Source organism: Manis javanica, chromosome 4 (genome assembly GCF_040802235.1).
Source record: "Manis javanica isolate MJ-LG chromosome 4, MJ_LKY, whole genome shotgun sequence".
Taxonomy (NCBI): domain Eukaryota; kingdom Metazoa; phylum Chordata; class Mammalia; order Pholidota; family Manidae; genus Manis; species Manis javanica.
The window spans coordinates 29,629,431-29,648,618 of NC_133159.1; the positions used below are offsets into that span (position 1 = coordinate 29,629,431).

At 44.8% G+C, this 19,188-nt stretch overlaps 1 long non-coding RNA gene across 5 annotated transcripts in view; it reads right to left on the bottom strand.

Moving 5' to 3' along the window:
- Window positions 1-19,188, bottom strand: part of LOC108409306 (uncharacterized) — a 370,244-nt gene that overhangs the window by 344,848 nt on the left and 6,208 nt on the right. For all 5 annotated transcript variants that reach the window (XR_012130124.1, XR_012130123.1, XR_012130126.1 and 2 more), the window contains exon 2: window positions 15,482-15,607. This is a non-coding gene — a long non-coding RNA (uncharacterized lncRNA). The remainder of the gene's footprint in view (window positions 1-15,481; window positions 15,608-19,188) is intronic.

Consider the following 19,188-nt stretch of genomic DNA (forward strand, 5'->3'; position numbering starts at 1 on the left):
CACTTTAAAGGGCGTAAGAAGTCTTCAGGTCATTCTATATCTTCTGCTACCATTGCCTTTGTTTTCTCCCTTAGCAAAGTTCTTTTTGAAACAACCCACCTATGCTGGCAGGGGAACCAAATAAAGGGATGTTTGTTAAAGAGTAGTCATATCAATAATAAAAGCTGGCACCTTAAACTTGCCAGGTTTGCACTGTACTTGATACACCTCAACTCAGTTTACCTCACCACCGCCCCTCTGAGGCAGGTTCCATCCTTATCATCCATTTTACAGACAAGGAAACTGAGGCTCAAAGAGATGAAGGAATTTGGCCAAATAATTTAGCCACGATTAGTAAGTAGCTAAAGCAGGATTCAAACCTGGCTGTGTCTAATTCCAAAGGCCACCTTCTTACCTGCTGTGTTTACCTTCCCTAGAGGGGAGTAGGGCCTCACCCCGACCCCACAAGAAGAGCATTAACTGCCTAAACCAGACAGCAATCTGAGGCAGTTTCTATAGGCCCATTCCCTCCACCCTGTACAGAACGCCACAAGTTGAGGGAGAACCTCGCATGGCTGAAAGTCGGAAACAGCACAGCCCAAGCTGCCCTGGAAGTGGCCAGAGACCACAGAGCAATTTTCAACGAACTGGGCAGATAATAAAAATGTTGCAAACCTTCAATCACATCCTGCGTGTAGTCTCTCCACTTTCATTTTGTTGTTGGTCTTTTCATTAAAAATGAAGATGCTGAATGCAGTTTTATTCCTCCCTAAGCTTCTGAACTTGCTACTCGGCTCTGCGCTAGAGCCAATGGGGAGACACAGCAATGTGCAGGAACAGGGACACCTCAGAGGGCAAAGGGAAGCCCGGGATACTTACATTACCCAGAAAGTTAGGACTCTCCTGGTGTGCAGTGTCAGCGGGTCCCTGGGGTCAGTCCCTGGTTGACAGTTTTCCAGTGTAACAAGACACACACGGGGGGCCACCACCCACACCCCTGGGACACATGCCACATGCTGCCCAGCTCTCCCGGCATCCATCCAAAGCTGGAGAACGTCTCCCTTAGACAAGGTCACCTTTGGCTGCTAACAAGGTTCAGCCATGGAATTATTCATCAGCTTTTAAAATACATCATTTTCATCATAAAAAATAATATAACCATGTTACAGAAGAATTGAAAAAAGAAAAGGAACAAAAATAAGCCATAATTCTTGCACCCTGACACAACCACTATTATTAGCATTCTTGGTGTGTTTGCTGTTTCCTAAGCTCTAGTTTTACCTCATTGTCACTGTGGTGCTCTCACAGTTGTATATGCAATTTCTTGTGACCTCGTATCACATCCTAAACATTCTCTGTATCACACACAGTCTTCATAACTGTCATTTTAATGACTGCCTGGTACTCCATAGAGTTGTGCCACCATTTACTTAGTCATTTTGTTGATAAGCACGTCACTGCATGTCCACACTGCGGTGAACATCTTTGTATTCATTGTTCCTTTCCTAATCTTTGGGAATTTTTCTCAAGAGAACTTTTCAACATAAATGCAATATTTGGGTCAAAGGGGATGACCAGGTTTTTGACTGGGCTTTAATGCCACACACACAGACGTGTACCTCATTCGTGGCAACAGTGTCAATACTGGTGTTATCTTTCATCCTCACTAATAGGTTTAAAAATAGAAGATACCTCTTTGTTGTTTTAACGAGCTTGGGGCTGGGGGGAGTTGTCCTAGAGAAGGGTGACGGTATCTTATCGCTTTTAAAAGTTAAGAGCTTTGGCCTCAAATAGGCTGGGGTTGAAAATGTAATTCATGAGCTCTATATGTTGCCTTCCTTAGTTCTCTTTGTCCCATCCAGTCTTCTCATCTGTACAGTGGTGCTGATGGTGCCACCTACCTACAGGGTGGGCATTAGGATTACATGAAATGATTTATCGTATTAGTCCAATTCCTGGTGTGTGACTAGCTCCACATGTTTCTGGTTGTATTTATCAATAACTTTAAAGTACTAAAAAGTCTGATTATGCAGTCAATAAACATTTAAGGAAGCTCTGGGGATATAAGAATGAATCAACCATAGGTCTTGTCTTTGAGGAGGGCCAGGCGGGGATTCTGGTAGGGATTAAACAAAGAAGAATAAAACAACAGCTTAGTGTCATAATTAAGCTTAGAATAAGCTCTGATAATGCTGCATAAGAGGTTCAAACTGAGAGGGCCCAGGGGCAGAACCACAGGAAATCTGGGAAGGAGAGGGCAAAGAGGACATTATGGAAAAGGCACAAGTAGATAAACATTGAAGAATGCATGATGTTCTCATGGGTAGACAGGGGCAAGGGGACCCAGGGAAGGGATTTCCAGGTAGGGGGAAGAGCATAAAAAAAGTCCTAGAAGCAAGGACTTTCTCCCAGAGTGGGTATGGGGGTGAGCAACTGGTCCCAGTGGGTTCCCAGGCTGTAGAGCTGATTGATTTTCTTAGCTGATCTGATTCCAAAGGGACCCACTTCATGGAGCTTCCACTGATGGCCTGGGTCTTCTCATTAAAGCTGATACTCAACATGGCTGGTAGGCGGAGAGGGTGTTTGAATTATAAATCTCTCCTAGAGATGACTCTTAACACTCATTGAGACCAAAGGATGCTGATAAATAAGACCATCCCATCCGGAACCCCCAAGCACTCACCAGAGCCTTGTCAGATCGGGAAGCCCTGATACATGGGGAGGGAGGGAGGGCCTGTGTCCTGCCAAGAGGCCTTACCCTGAGAGGCTCTTTCTCAGCACCAGGATGCCCACTCCATCTGGTGCCCCAGTGGGGCACTATGGCTAGGAGCAGCAGACATAGCTCAGCTTAATAAAGGAAGTTTTTAAAACTCCATCCCCCAAGACCAAATGCCACTTTCACCTCCTCAAGTCCTCTGCCATCCCCGTCCCTAATCAAAGACTCCCCCTCAGTGGTAACATATCCCTTCTTCATCCTACCTTATAGCTCCGTCCACACTCATTTTCTCCTTAGCTACAGCCATGTCTTATATCCTGGACTCATTTCCTTCAGGCTGCTATAACAAAAACGCCATAGACTGAGGAGCTGAAGGAATGAACATTTATTTCGTACAGTTCTGGAGGCTGGGAAATCTAAGATCAAGGGGCCAGCAGATTTGCTGTTGGTAGGTGCTCACTCCCTAGTTCATAGACAGCCATCTTCTGGCTGTGTCCTCACATGGAGGACTGGAGGAAGGCACAGGGAACTCTCTATGGACTCTTTTGTAAGGGCACTAATCCCATTCATGAGGGCTCCACCCTCATGACCTAATTACCTCCCACCTCCAAATACCATCACGCTGGGGATTAGGTCCTAACATGAATATGAGTGGGGAGAGGAGGCACAAACAGTCTATAGCCATGGTAAATTCCTTGAGGTCTGGGATGTGATCAGTTTGTATTGGCCCTTATTTCTTTCATTCCCACTCCAATGTAACTGAAGCAAAACAAACCAAACACATGTGTTTTTGAACACATGGTGGAAACTGACCATCTTGAACAAAATGTGGAGTAGGAACCCAACCACTCAAGCAACCTCCTCCTCTTCTTCTTCTTCCTCCTCCTCCCTCCCTCCCTCTCATTTTCTCCCCTCCTTCCTTTCCCTTCCTCAGATCCACCAGACCTCCTGTCTTCTCTCAAGCCATTCATTTTCCTCTCTGCAGACAGCTTTTCCTTGTTCAAGGCCCGGAATAGCTTCCTACAAAATCTCAGTTCAAGTCCTCAGCTTTGAGTGACCCAGACATTCTGGTCTTGATTCCAAACTTCAAGGAGAAGAGAGAGAATCAGACTGATCTAGCTTGTGTCGGATATTCATCCCTGGTCCCAGGTACTCATGGACCCTAATGTTTACGGAGCACCTCCTAAGGACCAGGAAGCGCTCTAAAGGCTTACATGTACTAACCCATTTAATCCTTACACTACAACTTGAAGTAGATGCTACTGCTAGCCTCATTCTACAGATGAGGTAAATACCGTAACAAAAATCTGGTTTGCTTGACTGAACTTACACAGCTGGTAGGTGATGGAGACAGGACGTGAACCCAGGGAGTCTAGCTCCAGAGCCCAGGCTTCTGACATTGTACTATGCTGGTCTTGGATACTGTGGACAATGGACAGAGCCTAGTGGGGAAACAAGGCTGCAGTAGCCCATCCTCGGAAGTAGGCAGTTGTCAAAGAAGCACCGTCTTTAAAAACTCTATACTCCAGCTCAAAAGTATTGGATGGATGGATGGATGGATGGATGGATGGATGGATGGATGGATGGACAGACCGACAGGCAGAAATCTGACACTGCCATATCTTCCTTGCTCAGCCAATTCCATAGCAAAGGACTGTATCACTAAATCACAATCTTTTTGAAATTTAAAAGGAAGAGGGGAGATGAGGGCTAGGGTTTTATGTTCCCCTACCTTTGGGGTTTTGATATCAAAGGGCCAAAAGCTAAAATTCCTAGAATGGAAAAGACAACCTACCCCTGCTTTTATTCACTAGATTATCCCAGATTGGGAGAGGTTGGAGGAGAATGCTGAGCATATGAGGAACCAAAGTGGCTAGACCATGAGGGAAAGGAGGAGAAAGGATGGGCATTTAAGAGCTTTCCAAGTTGGGGAAAGACCAGCTGGCACATGGAACCCACCATGGGGAGTTGCTACGATGAGAAGGTGTTGGGGAGGGGAGAGGAGAGGGAAGGTGACCACTAATATCTCACCTAGGATCTGAGGCATTTGGACCCACATGAAAAGACCCCTGTGAGCAAGTGTAGCAGGAGGCGAGGAATGCTCTACCTTCTAAACACCGAGCAGGCTTGGGCAGGAAGCCCACACACAGCGACCAGAGTGCGCTGAAGAACCTGAATGGGCTGCACAGGCCCTGTCAGGGTGCTTGTACTCCTCAGCAGTGGGAGGAAGGTGAGAAACAGAAACCCAAATGAAGGCTTGACCTTGCCAGCCTAGAGGGATGGGCTCTCAGAACAGGTTAATTCTGACTGACAAAATTAAAAGTGTGCTACCTCCTAAACTCTAAAGTTGTCATATAAGTTCTTCTTATTGAGGCACTTCGTGATGCCTATTCAGCCAGGGTAGGAACAGGCTGTGTGTCCTTGCCAGCACCAGCTTCCCCAGGATCCAGCTGTCTCCCCAGTTGGTGTTACTTTGGCTCCCATGGACCCTACATGCAGAATATATCTATCTTTGACTTAAAACTCTTCAATACCTTTTTTTCATCCTCAGAATGACATCTAAAATCTTTAGTTAGCCTTCAAGGTCCTTCATGAGAGGCCCCAGCTGACCTCCATTCCATCTTTACAACCTCTTCCCCCAAAGTCACAATGGCCTTTCAGTTTCTTGAGCAAGCTCTCTTGTCTCAAGGACTTCTCTCTGCCTGAGTGCTTTTTCTGCAAAACTGACCCACACTGCTCAGAAATACCACACACACACACAGTGATCATCTCTAACCACCTTTCAGATCTCAATTTCCCCAGAACGCCTTCAACACTGAGTCTTGAATCCATGTGCACACTGAAAGTGGTTGTATTTCATTCCCCTCAGGCCTCCAAAAAGTGTTCTTAAGTCAATAGCCCATTTCCTAATCAGTGGTGCATGTTAGATTGTAAAAACTACAGCAACTGTTGAGTGAAACACAAGACCCATTATCCTTCCCCTATACCCCATTCTTCCCCTCTTCTCAGCCTAGCCCACTCACTACCTTGTCTTTTGAGTTCCCCACCCCCACCCATCTTCTGTACCCTCCCCCTGTTCTATTGTAGTCACCTGGACCCACAGACACACTCAGAAAATGCCAGACAGGACTGCCATCTTTACAAAGTGGAAGGTCAGTGTAGCCTGCCATTTCACCTCAAACCTCTTAGGTGCAAAGATTCCAATGGCCCAACCTAGGTGATAGTCTCTCCTCTCTAACAATCTGAGCTGCCAAGCACATTGGCAGGGTTTTTACAGGAGGACAAAGTTTTTTTCAATGTTCTAGACTGAGCCATTCATCAGGCCTGACACTACAGGAAGCTTCCTGGGCAAACAGCTTTATTGCTATGTGAGATTAACCCAGACTGTAGTAATTTGTAGCAAAGATAAGAAAATTGCATTGCTCTCTTAGAAATAAATCTGAATTCCAGAGTGGACAAAGGGGACTTCAACTTGAAATCTGCTATTTCAGATATAATCAAATTTATAACAGCCCCTGAAGATTATAAAAGCCAAGTGCAGCTTCTTGTTGGAGGTGTCATTCAGGACCCATCATTATAAAATCAATTTAGCTGGAATTTCTAATGAGCCATGAGTCTGAGCTTCACCTGACTTTCATGCAAGAGTATTTGGCCTACTTCAGAATCATTCCCTCCTGCATCTGACTTCATGATATGGGATGCCATGGGGTGGCTGGTCAGGGAGGGGATGTGAGGTCAGGGGGTCTGCCCCCTACCAGCTGTAAGATCCTGAGGAACGAGAGGTGATAACAGAGGCCCCTCCCAGAACTGTCCTGAGGATTAAATGAGATAAGAATGTGAAAGTGGAATCCAGGTATCAGTTATTTATCAGCATCTGTTAACCTAATAGATACCACAGGTTGAACTCTTAGGACCACATGGACAAGGACCAGCTTGGCCACATTTAATCGCCCCAACAGTCTCTCAGAGAAGGCATTGTAAGTGTCTCCACATACAAATGAAGAAGCTGAAGGCCAGACAAGTCGTGGAAGCTACCCAAGCTCACACAGCTGGTAAGTGGCATGACATGGATCTGAACACAGGCTCTTAGCCACTACACAGCACTTTCCGACATGCAGCAGTCTCTATGTTGGCCACAGAAGTAGAAGAGTGACAGTTCTGTGGTGTCGAACCTAGCAGAGCATATGGCTTGGCTGTAACACATACCCATAAATGAACACCCTTACTCCATTACTAATAAGTAACACTGGAAGTTGTTAGCATGGATGTTGTTGCCAGGTGGACCTCAGATTGATTTGGGGGTCAACCTCCCACTGGCAGCATAAGCTGAGCAAATTAACCTCTCTGGGCCTCAGTTTCCACATTTGGGAAATGGGAATAATATCATCCATTGGAGAGTTATGTGAAAATTAAGGGAAATGATGCAAACAAACTCAGCACAGTGCCTGGCACATGGTAAGGGCTCAGCGCACAGTACTGATTGGTAGGGTCCCAATTACACCTTTCTTTGCCAGCCCCAATCAGTAGGCTTTTGAACCGATTCTCATCACTGCTCTTCCTGCCTGTCATAGCCTTTCCAGCAACTCAGAAATTCTGCAAAATTGGTGAGACTCTGTCGTGACTCAGTTCTACTAAGGTGGCCTAAAATATCATCCTAAGTAATAGAGGAAGGAGATGTGGACTGATTTGAGTTTGTGGAAGAGTTTGTTTTCACCAACATGTAGGGGCAGAAGCCCCCGAGAGAGTGGCCTCAACCTGCACCCCAGCTTCCCTCAGCCCCTATTTGAAAGGATCAGAAATGTATGGGCTGGTTCTCAGCATCTAATTTCCCTCTTTGCTGTCCTCATTACCCACAGGGTCTCTGAAGCACAAAAATACAAGAATTTTGCAACAGAGCACAGAGACTTCCTGTTGAGGTCTATTAAAAACAAGACTGGGGTGGGGTGGTCATTTCAGAAACGAACACAAGTTAAGTCCCCGAGAATGCATTTGACGCAGAGGTGAGCATCTAGCTGGGTCACTTTGCCAGAAACTTCCACAGTTGTTTTCCCCCAAACCATTCCTCCACTAGGGTCCATCAAAATGTCTCTTTCGTACTTTGCCCAGAAAAAAAGTAAATATTTTTCAATGAAATTCACCAATCAATTAAACACCGTCTCTCTTTAATACGAACGTTGAACCAACAGCGGCTGCACATTCCAACAAGAATATTTAAAGCAATTAAACTTTAGCTACTTTTAAAACAAATTCTTTTAAATGCTAATGACCATTGTTTTCGCACTTGATAAGTAAAATTTTGTGTCGAGCAAGGTTAGATGATTGCAATGATTTAATTGTACTTCTCAAAGAAAGGAAAATGTTAAGAAAAAAGCTAAGATGGACCTCTTACACATTCCTACTGCAAAATGTCCTGTAACAATAGAGCCGTGATTTGCTGAAATTAAAATGCTATTATGGTGAAATTAGGGCTTCAATATTTTTAGCAGCTTTAATAGGCCTTGCATTTTAAGGGACATCTGATAATAGATAATTACATTTCATCTTAAAGAAACTGAGTTGTTTTCTTAAGGAAAATACTTTTCTTTCTTCCAGAGAGGTTAAAGCCGAGCCATCATTAGAAGCAGCACCCAGCTCGAGGTTCCTGCTCCAGCCTGGGAAACAGAGATTAGCATATAAATAGCCTTCGGTGCCTGCTTGATTCCAGCTATTTTGCGTTTCAATGTGGCATCAGAATGCACTTAGCAAGAAATGTTCGCGAGGAGAAAGAGGTTTGTAATATGTCGCTTTTATAGAGGGGGGAACTTTAAGTATAAAAGATCATCCACTCCTCTGCAGACTTGTTTTTTGTATCCTTTCAATGCCCCAATTACAGACTCCAAGGAGCCACCGGGCCCCCTAGAACGGAGCCTTAGTTTACGCTGCAGCTCTTTCTTTGGATCAAGAAAATAGTCAAAATGATGCACAGGAAATAAGGTAAATATGCGGGCTTCCTCCTGGATCCGGCAGGGGCCCTCAGGGGGCACAGCCATGCCTTTTCTCCTCACCCCCACACCCCCGAGCAGCACAGGGACAGAGAACGGCTCCTCCAGCACCCATCTGCCGGAGCATGAGGGAGACTCCTGGCTTTCTGCCTGGAGGCTGGCTTCCCTCCTGAGAAATCGCAGGACTGGGCACGGAGCTCGGGGTTCTTTCTGCCCTCGCCTGACCACCCCTACACACACACGCATGCACACACACACACACACACACACACACACACACACACGCATGCATTCTAGCCGACTCTGGGTCAGGCTGTGTCTTGGGCTGCATCAACATGATTCTTCAAACCTACACTTTCTCTTCTTTGGCCCAGGGCAATGGGCAGACCTGGGAGGAATGGTTCTCACGCCTGTCTTAAGGGACACAGTCTCCTGGACGCAGCAGTAGCAGAGAAGCTCAGGCCAAGCAGGTAGTGACCTCTAGTCTAGTTCCTGGAGTGGCTTGGACCAACCCAGAGTCCTGGTTTCTAGTCTCAATTCCCCTGCAAACTTGTTATGGACCTTTTGTGCCAGCTCTAAGCCTGAGGTTCCTCGATGTAAAAAAGAGAATTACAAGCCTACAAACCCAGCCCTGTCCACGTTCGGGGCTAACGTAGGGAAGAAATGGGAAAATGGATATGGAAGAACTTCGTGGACTCCCTTGTTAGCACTGTGTGATAGGAGGGTGGTGAGGTTCTATCCTGGCTTGTCCGTCCAGCCTAGCGGCTCACCCGGCGCTCTGCCCAGCCTCCCGACCTGACGTGAGAGGGGTAAGGAATAAATGGTTTCTCAGGATCCGGTTAGGAGGTAACAGCCCTCAGTATCAGACCCAACGCAGCATTTGGGTTGTGTGGAAAGGCTGTGTGAAGACAAGGACGGCGCTTATGAGGGGGGAGCAGGTGGGCCTGGGCGCCAAGGCCCTGCCTCGCGTCTGGTAGCAGCTGGGGCGTGTCATCTGCTCCCCAAGTCTTTCCTTCATCCTCAAATAGGAACTCGAGAATGAGAGGCGCCTTCCACGGATGTTTTGAGACTCAAAGTAGGAACTGGCGGAAAGGCCTTCAGGAACCATAAAGTGCGCGTTTGTTTACAGATTCTGGCCCTTTTGGACTGCACACGGGTGTTGGGGGTGGGGTGGCGGTCAGGAGCACGCCTCAGGCTCCTCAGCAAAAGGTGGGCTGGGGAGCGAGCAGCTTGTTCCCACCCGCCTGGTGCCTCCAGGAAGCATCACGCCCCTCAAACCGAGCAGCCTTCACCATAGGCATGTGTTCTGGTGGGCCAGAGGCACTCCCTGGTCCCTGCAGCCTCGGCCCAGGCTCTCCGGGGTCCCTCTCAGGCTGCACCACGTCCTGCAGACCCCATGGCACTGCTGCCTTGGGGCAGCCACCACCACTATCATGAGGGCCATGCTAAGCTGAGGATTCTAACCCGGCTGCAGTGGGGGCCCCTCACCTGGGCTCCTCAGTGGGAAGGGTGCCAACGTGTAAAATCCGTTATTTCTTTTCCCCCTCTGTGCTTCCAAGACCAGTGACGACAGAAGAATACTGCTGACTCTGAACCACACCCCTGAAGATTAGGTTTACATCCCGACACACTCACTGAGATAGAGGTGGGTCCTACCAAGGAAGCCTGAAGAGGTCACTTGGGTGACCTGATGTACTGGCGCAGTAGACTGGAGGGCACAGAGGGCTCAGGCCACAGTTCTGGGTCCTGGTCTGCTCTGTGCTGCTTACTTGGGATGAATTCTTTCCATGGGTGACCAGGTTCACCATCTGTAAGTGGTAAGTGAAGTTCTGCATCAGACAGTCTCCAGGGGCCCCTGAAGCTCAACCATCCCTGCCTCCTGGCTCTCCCAGGCTTCCTCTGGCTTGAGTGCTTCTCACTATAGCCAAGATGCTCAAAATCATGTCTTGCTAACCAGGCAACCATAACCTTGGTTTCCATTTATAGGATCTGTTATTATCCCCCACTTCATCCCTTAGGGAAGTTGAGGCTCAGAGGAATCAACTGACCCACAGTCACACAGCTATAAGAGCCAAGGTCCAACCTCAGGCTTTGACACAGCCCACGTTCTGAATTATCACACACTGTGGCATTTTCCTGGGTGACTGTCTACTTACTGTTTATATTCAACAGGATTGCAGGGCAGTCTGTGCCTCAAATTATATTCCAAAATTTGATACAAAGAACACTAACTCTACTGAATGTTAGTGGTTGTCCTTGAAAAAAGCTTTCGTGATTGAATGAGTTTGACACTGAATAAAATAAGCAGTTTCTTTTTAACCACAGGACTTCTCAGGGCCTTTAAGATGTGAATAAGATGTACTTTAAATTTACAAAAGGCACTAGAGTATACAGTTTTCCCCAAACCCATTTGACCATAAGCCCCCTCCCTCTTTTTTTTTTCTCAAGCAACTGTGTTCCACAAACAGTCTTGGGTTCTACTCAAGTATGAGTGTGATCTCCAGACCAGCAAGATCACCTGGGAGTTAGTTAGAAATGCAAAACCTCAGACCCCACCTAGACCTGCTGCCTCAGAATCTGCCTTTTAACAAGATGCCCAGGTGGTTCACGTGCACAGTAAAGTTTGAGAAGACTGGTCTCTAATATCCTTTTAGGGAAACATGTCTGACTCCTGTGTCCATACACAAACCATCAAGTCATAAAATCCAGTGGTCAAAAGGTATCAAGAGTAATTTGGCATCATGTGAACCAAAAAACTATATTTGGGATTAAGCTGAGATGCTGTAACATCACACAGGCAGAAACCTAAGAGATTTCCCACAATAGAAAGTTTCTTCCCATTCCTAATGGGATGGAGAAATTGATGGAGATGGAGGAATGATCAATAGTCTTTGCTAAATGCATTCCTAGAATGTAGGCATGGAAGACATGGAAAGCACTGTATACCTCTTCTGGAAATGTGAGGGTCTTTTTTTTTTTATTTCAGCTTTATCGAGATACAACTGACATATAAAATTGTAAGCTATTTAAAGTGTACATTGTGGTGACTTGATATACAGATGCACTGTGAAAGGATTCCTCCCATTTAGTCAACATATCCATCAGCTCCATATTTATCTTTTTTTGTTTTTTTTAGTGAGAATATTAAAGTTCTGCTCTCTTAGGAAATTTCAGTTCTACAATCACTTTTATCAACCGTAGTCACCATGTTTTACATTAGACCCTCAGACCTTTTTCATTGTATAGCTAAAAGTTTGTACCCTTTTACCAACCTCTCCCTATCTCCCCCACACCGCTAACCCATAGCAACCACTTTTCTACTCGCTGTTTCTGTGAGTTGACTTTAATTTTTTTAGATTCTGTGTAAGAAAGTCTATGCAATATTTGTCTTTCTCTTTTATTTTGCATAGCCTAATGCCCTCAAGGTCCATCCATGTTTTTGCAAATGGCAGGATTTCCTTCTTTCTCGTGGCTGAATGATATTCCATTGTGTGTGTATATGCATGCACACACACACACACACATAACACATCTTCTGTATATATTCATCTGTCGATGGACATTTATGGTGTTTTCCATAGCTTGTCTATTGTGAATAATGCTGCAATGAACATGGGTGGGAAGATATCTCTTCAATATCTTGTTTTCATTTCCTTTGGCTTTGTACCCAGAAGTGGGGTTGCTGGATAATATGATAGTTCTATTTTTCTATTTTTAATATTTCAAGGAATCTCCATTCTGGTTTCCATTGCGGCTGTACCAATTTACATTCCTGCCCATAGTACACAAGTGTCCCCTTTTCTCCACATCCTCACCAACACTTGCTATCTCTTGTCTTTTTGGTGACAGCCATTCTAACATGTGTAAGATGATATCTCATAGTGGCTTTGATGAGCATTTCCCCGATGAGTAGTTGATGCTGAGCACTTTCTCATGTACTTGTTGGCCATCTGTATGTCTTCTTTGGAAAAATGTCTATTCTGTTCCTCTGCCCACTTTTTTGTTTTCTTGATTCTTTTAAGTTATGTGAGCTCTTTATTTTTTTATAATAACCCCTATCAGATACATGATTTGCAAATACTTTCTCCTATTCTGTAGGTTGCCTTTTCGTTTTGTTGATGGGATCTTTTGGTGTGCAGAAGCTTTTTAGTTTGATGTTGTCCACATGCTTATTTTTGCTAGTTGACTCTGCTGTAGTCTTTTAATTCTTAGGAGCACACTTTCATTTCCTTTGATTTCCCCTTAATCACAGAAGTGGTCAAGGTTACTGGACATCCCCAAGTTTACCAACTGGGACACTCTTGGGAAATGGCCTGCTGGTCCCCCTACCAGAAGACAGCCTCGAAGGTCCAAAAGCTTGTCTCAAGATTTTAAAAATCACAGCTTGAATAACCCATCATGCAAGCTAAGACCTATGCCTAAAAGCTGTCTTTGCTTTTGGCTACGGTTATTTCAATTCATGTGGACACACTCTATCAAGTTGACCTAACATTTCAAGCTGCAGCCTCATATAGCTTTGCCCAGAACGAGATGCAGAAACAAATTAGTTTTTACTTAATGACTCCATTGTTTCAGGGAGACAAAATTTTTCATAGTATGTGTGCAGAGAGGTTCAATAACTGGCGCAAAGACACAGAGCTTGTAAGTGATGGCATCTGGATTAGAACCCAGATCTGCCTGATTCCCAAGTCAGGACTCTTTCCACCATGGAGGCAGCCCAAGGACATATGTGCATTTTGCCGTGCTCTTCACATTTGGGTCCTGGGGAGTTTACTCTTTCCTAAACCCTTCTTTTTATAACTTAAAGTAGCCCTGTCTCCCTCCCCACTTCCCCACCTCTGTCTTTGGGTTTAGAAACTTTCATTCATCTTTATTAAGTTCCTTTTTCAGCTGCTGCCCAATGTACCAGAGAGTCAAGATTTTTTTCCTATTTTACATTGTCATGCAAGTCATTTTCTAGTGCTCCCCACAGCTAGGATGACTGCTTCCCTCATCATTGGGGTAAGGCCTTGCCAAGGACTGAGTTCCACAGCCCCTCCAGAAACGAGGTACACTAGCAACCTTTCAATGACCTTGGATGCATCTCTCAGCCAAGATCCCCAAAATAGAATTCCTGATCCCTCCCCCAGTCTTCCCACCTACAGCATGGTGCTTCCATAAATTCGGCTGAAGAAAAAAATTAACTATTCCTCTCTTTTCTTCATCTGCCATGTCTTACCTATCAGCATGTCCTTCCCACTCAACTTCCAAAACATATGCTAAATCCATCATTTCTTGCTTCACCACTGTCACCACCAGGTCTAAACCACTGTTATCTCTTGCCTGGGCCACTACAAGAGTCTCCTAACTAGTCTTCTTGTTTCTACTGTGCTCCCTCCAAGTGCATTTTCCACAAGGCAGCCAAGGCGATCAGCCATCAGAAACATCAGATGATGCCACTCCTCTGGCTATAACCCTTCCCTACCAGAATATAGGCTTCATGAGACCTGGGACCCAGCTTTCATACTTCTGGATCCCTAGTGCCTACCACAGTGCCTGGCACAGAGTAGGTGCCCAGGTGAGTATGTTGCTTGCATGAGTGAATCAAGTAATAACCTTAATTGCAAACAGCTAGAATCTTCTGTTATTTATGTAAAAGTGGCCTGAATCATTTTTTGGGTTTTCTTTTTATTCTAACATTGTGGTTGGTCTTCTCTAGTTTCTGAGGAGACATCAATGCATCTAGACTATAAGCAATTTATTCCTCCCCTTCCCTCCAGCCAGCAGAGGCAAAGAAAAAAGGAATTTGCAACTTACACGCACAGATGCATCTCACTTCAGTTATGTTGCTTGAGAATAGATGGGAGATTATGCTGATTGAACTGGACATTTTCCATTTTTATTATTTTAATTATAAACATAAACTATTGGGGGTAAAATCAAATGGAAATACGCCTATCAATTTCACAATTAGCATCTTATTTCAGGAGACCAATCAACTCAAATGAGGGCCAGTGACCCTAATCTTTCCCCAAATACAGTGCTTGCTTCCTCTTATTAGTTGAAAATCTCCAAACTATGAAACATTTGGGTTAACCCCATGCTTGCATCAATGATGCTATTACCACATTTAAATAAGTCAAGGGATTTTTGTGACCTTTGTGTTACGGTTTGTATGGATGAAAATGGAAAAGCTAAAGGCCGTACAAACCAAGTGAGAGAAATAGCAAGGCCACTTAAATACGGCCTCTTTTTTCCATTTATTTTTCCAAGACTGTGAAAAGATCTGTGATTTTTAGAAGACTTTATTTTGCCACCGATTAGCTAAAATTAACCCAAGAGGAGAGTAAATCCCAGAAGTCAAAGGCTGCTCATTTTAATCATAAAGGTCTGTTAAAAATCCAGTCAGAAAAAACATTAAAAAAAAACATTCTCTTTGTGATAGGTTGGTGGATGATGGCGGCAGATGGGTGGCAGAGGTAGGGGGGTTGCTTTTTAACAAGGAAAGAAACAGAAAACAATTAAATTTGACCTGGTAAACAGTGCATCTGCAGAACATCAGGATGCCTGCAGGAACAAGATCAAGACCACATACTCTGCAGAGTTAACGACTGCTCCCAAAAGACTGAAAGTCTCACCTAGGTAAACACAGGAGATGTATACACAGGTGCCAACCAGCCTTTAGAAACTGGACAGACCAGTTCCTAATGGCTTTGTTAACATTATCTGGACAATTTCATTTTGGAGTAGACTTGATGTGCCCAAGAGGCCGAAACTACCCATGCAATATTTCAAGGTCTGCCAGGAAGCTGCCAGTCTTGCCCACCTGACTCCACTGATTGATGCGCACCGAACAGCTCTCTCCATGTCTTTGCTGAGGCGACTGATTTCTCTTCAACTTGCCTGCATTGAGGATTCGCTGTTTGAGATCTGGATGGCTAGAATTCTTAAGCTGCAAGAAATAGAAACCAACAGAAGCTAAGCTTAGCCAGCAAAAGGGAATTCATTAAAAGGATGCAGGATTGTTTCCCAGAACGCCGGGGCGCAAACAGCACCAGCCCTCAAGAAAGACGTTATTCTGTGTCTCATTTCTCATCTTCTCAGCACATCTGCTTCTCAGTTCACAAAGCAGGGGAAATAGGTACCCCTGGCTCCCAAGTTCCCATCTGTTCTATTCTAGAGAGCATTCCAGCCTATACTAGAATCTCTGGGTTTGAGGTGAAAGAATTCTGAGAAAGAATCTGACTTGATAAATTTGGGTCGGGTTTCCATTCTGATACACAACCATGGGGAAGGAGAGTGGGTCACATGGTACAGACATAGCCACAGAGGTTTGCAGCCCAGGATGAGGACAGTTCAGAAAGATCACTGTGAGCTGGGCAGAATCCCTCAAAAGGTACCCACTGAAGGACTATGTTGTCACACCCGGAAACAACTGAACTGGCCTAACACACGAAGCTAGAGCCAAGCCAAATGGTTCCCATTTCACCTCTGCTCAGACCTCCTTAGGAAGGTGAGAGGCTGGTGCCAGGTAGGGGCTGGCACCCTGCAGTGGTACAGCATTCTGGGAGATGAGCCCTGGCTGTCCTCTCTGAGAGCAGTCTACATTCATCTCTTTCATACTGCTTATCATAACTTATAATCCTACATTTACTTGTAAACTTGTTTAATGAGTATCTTGTCTCCACCACTTGGCTTGAAGCTCAATGAGGTTAAGTACCATGTTGGTTTTATTCATTTTTGTATTCTTGGCACCATTCCTGGCACATAATGGATCCTCACTAAAGAGTTAGAGAATGAATTAATTAATAAGTAAAGTGGAGGAGGCCAGGGAAGTTTTTCCAGATGATCTGGTACACAGTTGAGTCTTAAAGGACAAAAATAGTCTTTTAGGCAAACAAACGGGAAGAGTTCCTGGAAGAGGGAATGACAGGTGCAAAGGCATGGAAGCACATAGTACAAATACCGCAGAGACTCCAAGGCAGATTGTGGCAAGAGATGTGGCCAGGAAGGGGAGTCGAGGCCAATTCATGGATGGCCTGTGTCAAGATGAGAGGATTTGGAGCTAGGACGTCTAGATCTTAGACAAATCCATCATCCATCTGCTGGGAATGTAGGGACTGGATCAGAGGCGGGAAGGTGAGTTAGGAAGATTATTTCATCATCAAAAAGAGAAAAGAAATGGCAGTGGGAATGCGGAGGAAAAGATTTTAAGAGCCTGCAAAGAAGTAGAATCAGCAGAAATTTAGAGAACACGATTGTCTCCATTTGATTACTCAGTTATTCACACACACATCTAATTTCCCCTGCAGGACCGTGAGCTTCTGACTCTGTCTTCCTCATTCCTGGCCTACTAGGGCTTGCAAAGTGCCTGCCCAACACCCAGTGTTGAAAAAACAAACTAAAGAATGATGGAAGGATGGCCACTAACCAAAAGTGGAGAGAGCATCTGGGGCGGGGTTGGAAGCTTGCCCAGAATCCTGTGTGCTGCTGTGTGTATCTTGCCTCCAAATATGCTTGGAGCTCCTCACCTTTTACATCCACCTCAATCCCTAGCACAGGCCTGGGCTCAGGGTAATATCCCTGGGGTTTTTTTTAATTGTTTAACTTAAATTTTTTCCAGTTTTATTGAGATATCATTTACATGCAGCACTGTGTAAGTCTGAGTACCGCATAATGACTTAATGTACACCTACTATGAAATTGTCCCACAATAAGTTCAGTGAGCCCCCAACATCTCATACAGATACAGAACAATGAAGAAAAAGAAGGAACATTGTTTTCCTTGTGATGAAGACCCTTAGGATCCACTCTCTTAACAACTTTCAAATATATCACACAGCAGTATTGACTATAGTCATCTGGTTGTAAATGACACCCCCAGCACTGACTTATCATATAACTAGATGTCTGTACCTTTGACCATCTTTTCTCTAATTCTCCCATTCCCCATGCTCCGCTTCTAGTAAACACAAATTGGATCTCTTTTTCCATGAGTTCTTGGGGTTTTGTTTTGTTTTGTTACATTCCACATGAAGTGAGATCGTGTAGTATTTGTCTTTGACTTATTTCACTTAGCGTAATACCCTCAAGGTCCATCCGTGTTGTAGCAAATAGCAGCATTTCCTTCTTTTTTTATAACATCTCTGCTTAACAGGCTGACCTGGAAAAAACGGAAATGGAATAGAACAGGCTTCCTATCCTTTAGAAACTACCTAATATTCAGACCTGAAGGAGAGGGGGTGGCTGACAGAATGTTCCTCGTGCAAAGGTTGAGGGCAGATGAGGTGGTCTCTGCCCAGGGTTTCTGGGAGGGTCACCTAATCAAGCTAAACTGACCCTCTCAGCTCAGCACCAGGAAAACAGGATAAAACCTCTCAACGGACCAAAAAATGCTAGACTACCTGCACAAAGGCCAGAATCCAAAAGCCTCAAGAGCTAGGCTGAGCCCAAACAAATACCAGAAGCTTCTGCCCTTAGGAAATGGTGCAAGTGAGTGAAAGGTGTTCCCTGCTCTGTTCTCAGTAAACATATGATAGTGGTGCATGAGTGGATGAACTAACACATGCATGTTTTCTACCTATTCATGGCAACTGTTAAAAAAGGAGTTAAGACTGCAAATACATCATTGTTCATGAAGATATTACATTTTACCTAAGAATCTCTTTATTAGTATCTTGATCTATATTATTTCAAGCTGGAAAACACAGTTTATTTCAAATATTTGTTTCATCTCCAAAAAAAGTCATATAGGGAAATCATAAAGTAACCAGACCATGTCATACAGCCTGACATTCTCTGTGCTCAGGGCAAGCCTGGCCTCGTCACCCGCGCTTCAGACTATGCCTTTACCTGCCCATCAATAGTCACAGCTACTCCGACAGGAAGCCGAAAACCCAGGCGGAAGTTATTAGCCCCTGACTATTTCAGGCCTCAGAGCAGGCCTTAGCATGGCCACTGTCCTCTCAGTCAACATTTCTCCATAATTACTTTGATGGGAATTCTGTAAATAGGCAAACCACTTTGACGGATGAGCATCATGCAGAGGAAGACGGAAAAGACGAGAAAGCTGCGTTTTGTGAAAAAACTTCACTGCATTACAAATATTTAGGTAGATTTTCTTATAGCTTTTTGGTGACGCAGGTTTAACTTATAAACACGTCCTCATGGTACTGAAAACCTCTGCCCAAACAGCCCTTTCCAGTTGCATTATATTTTTTCAGGTAGCGGAGCCATGACTTAGGCAACCGTGAGCGTCGTTTGGGGCAATTGGGCCTATTTCTGTATTGTTAAGTTACACACAGTGCTGCAGTGACTATCCCTGTGCATAAAGCTGTTTCCATATATCAGGTTAACTAGCTGGGAGGGATTCTGGGACGAGCAATTGAGGGAGCTAATGGATTTGTGTGTGCACATTTTCTAAAAAAAAACGTTGCCTTTGTGCCCTGGACAGACGATGAGGCAGGGCCAAGACTGTGACTTCCAGCTTGAAGAACCACCCAAAACAAATCCCCCATGACTGGCTGCATCTGA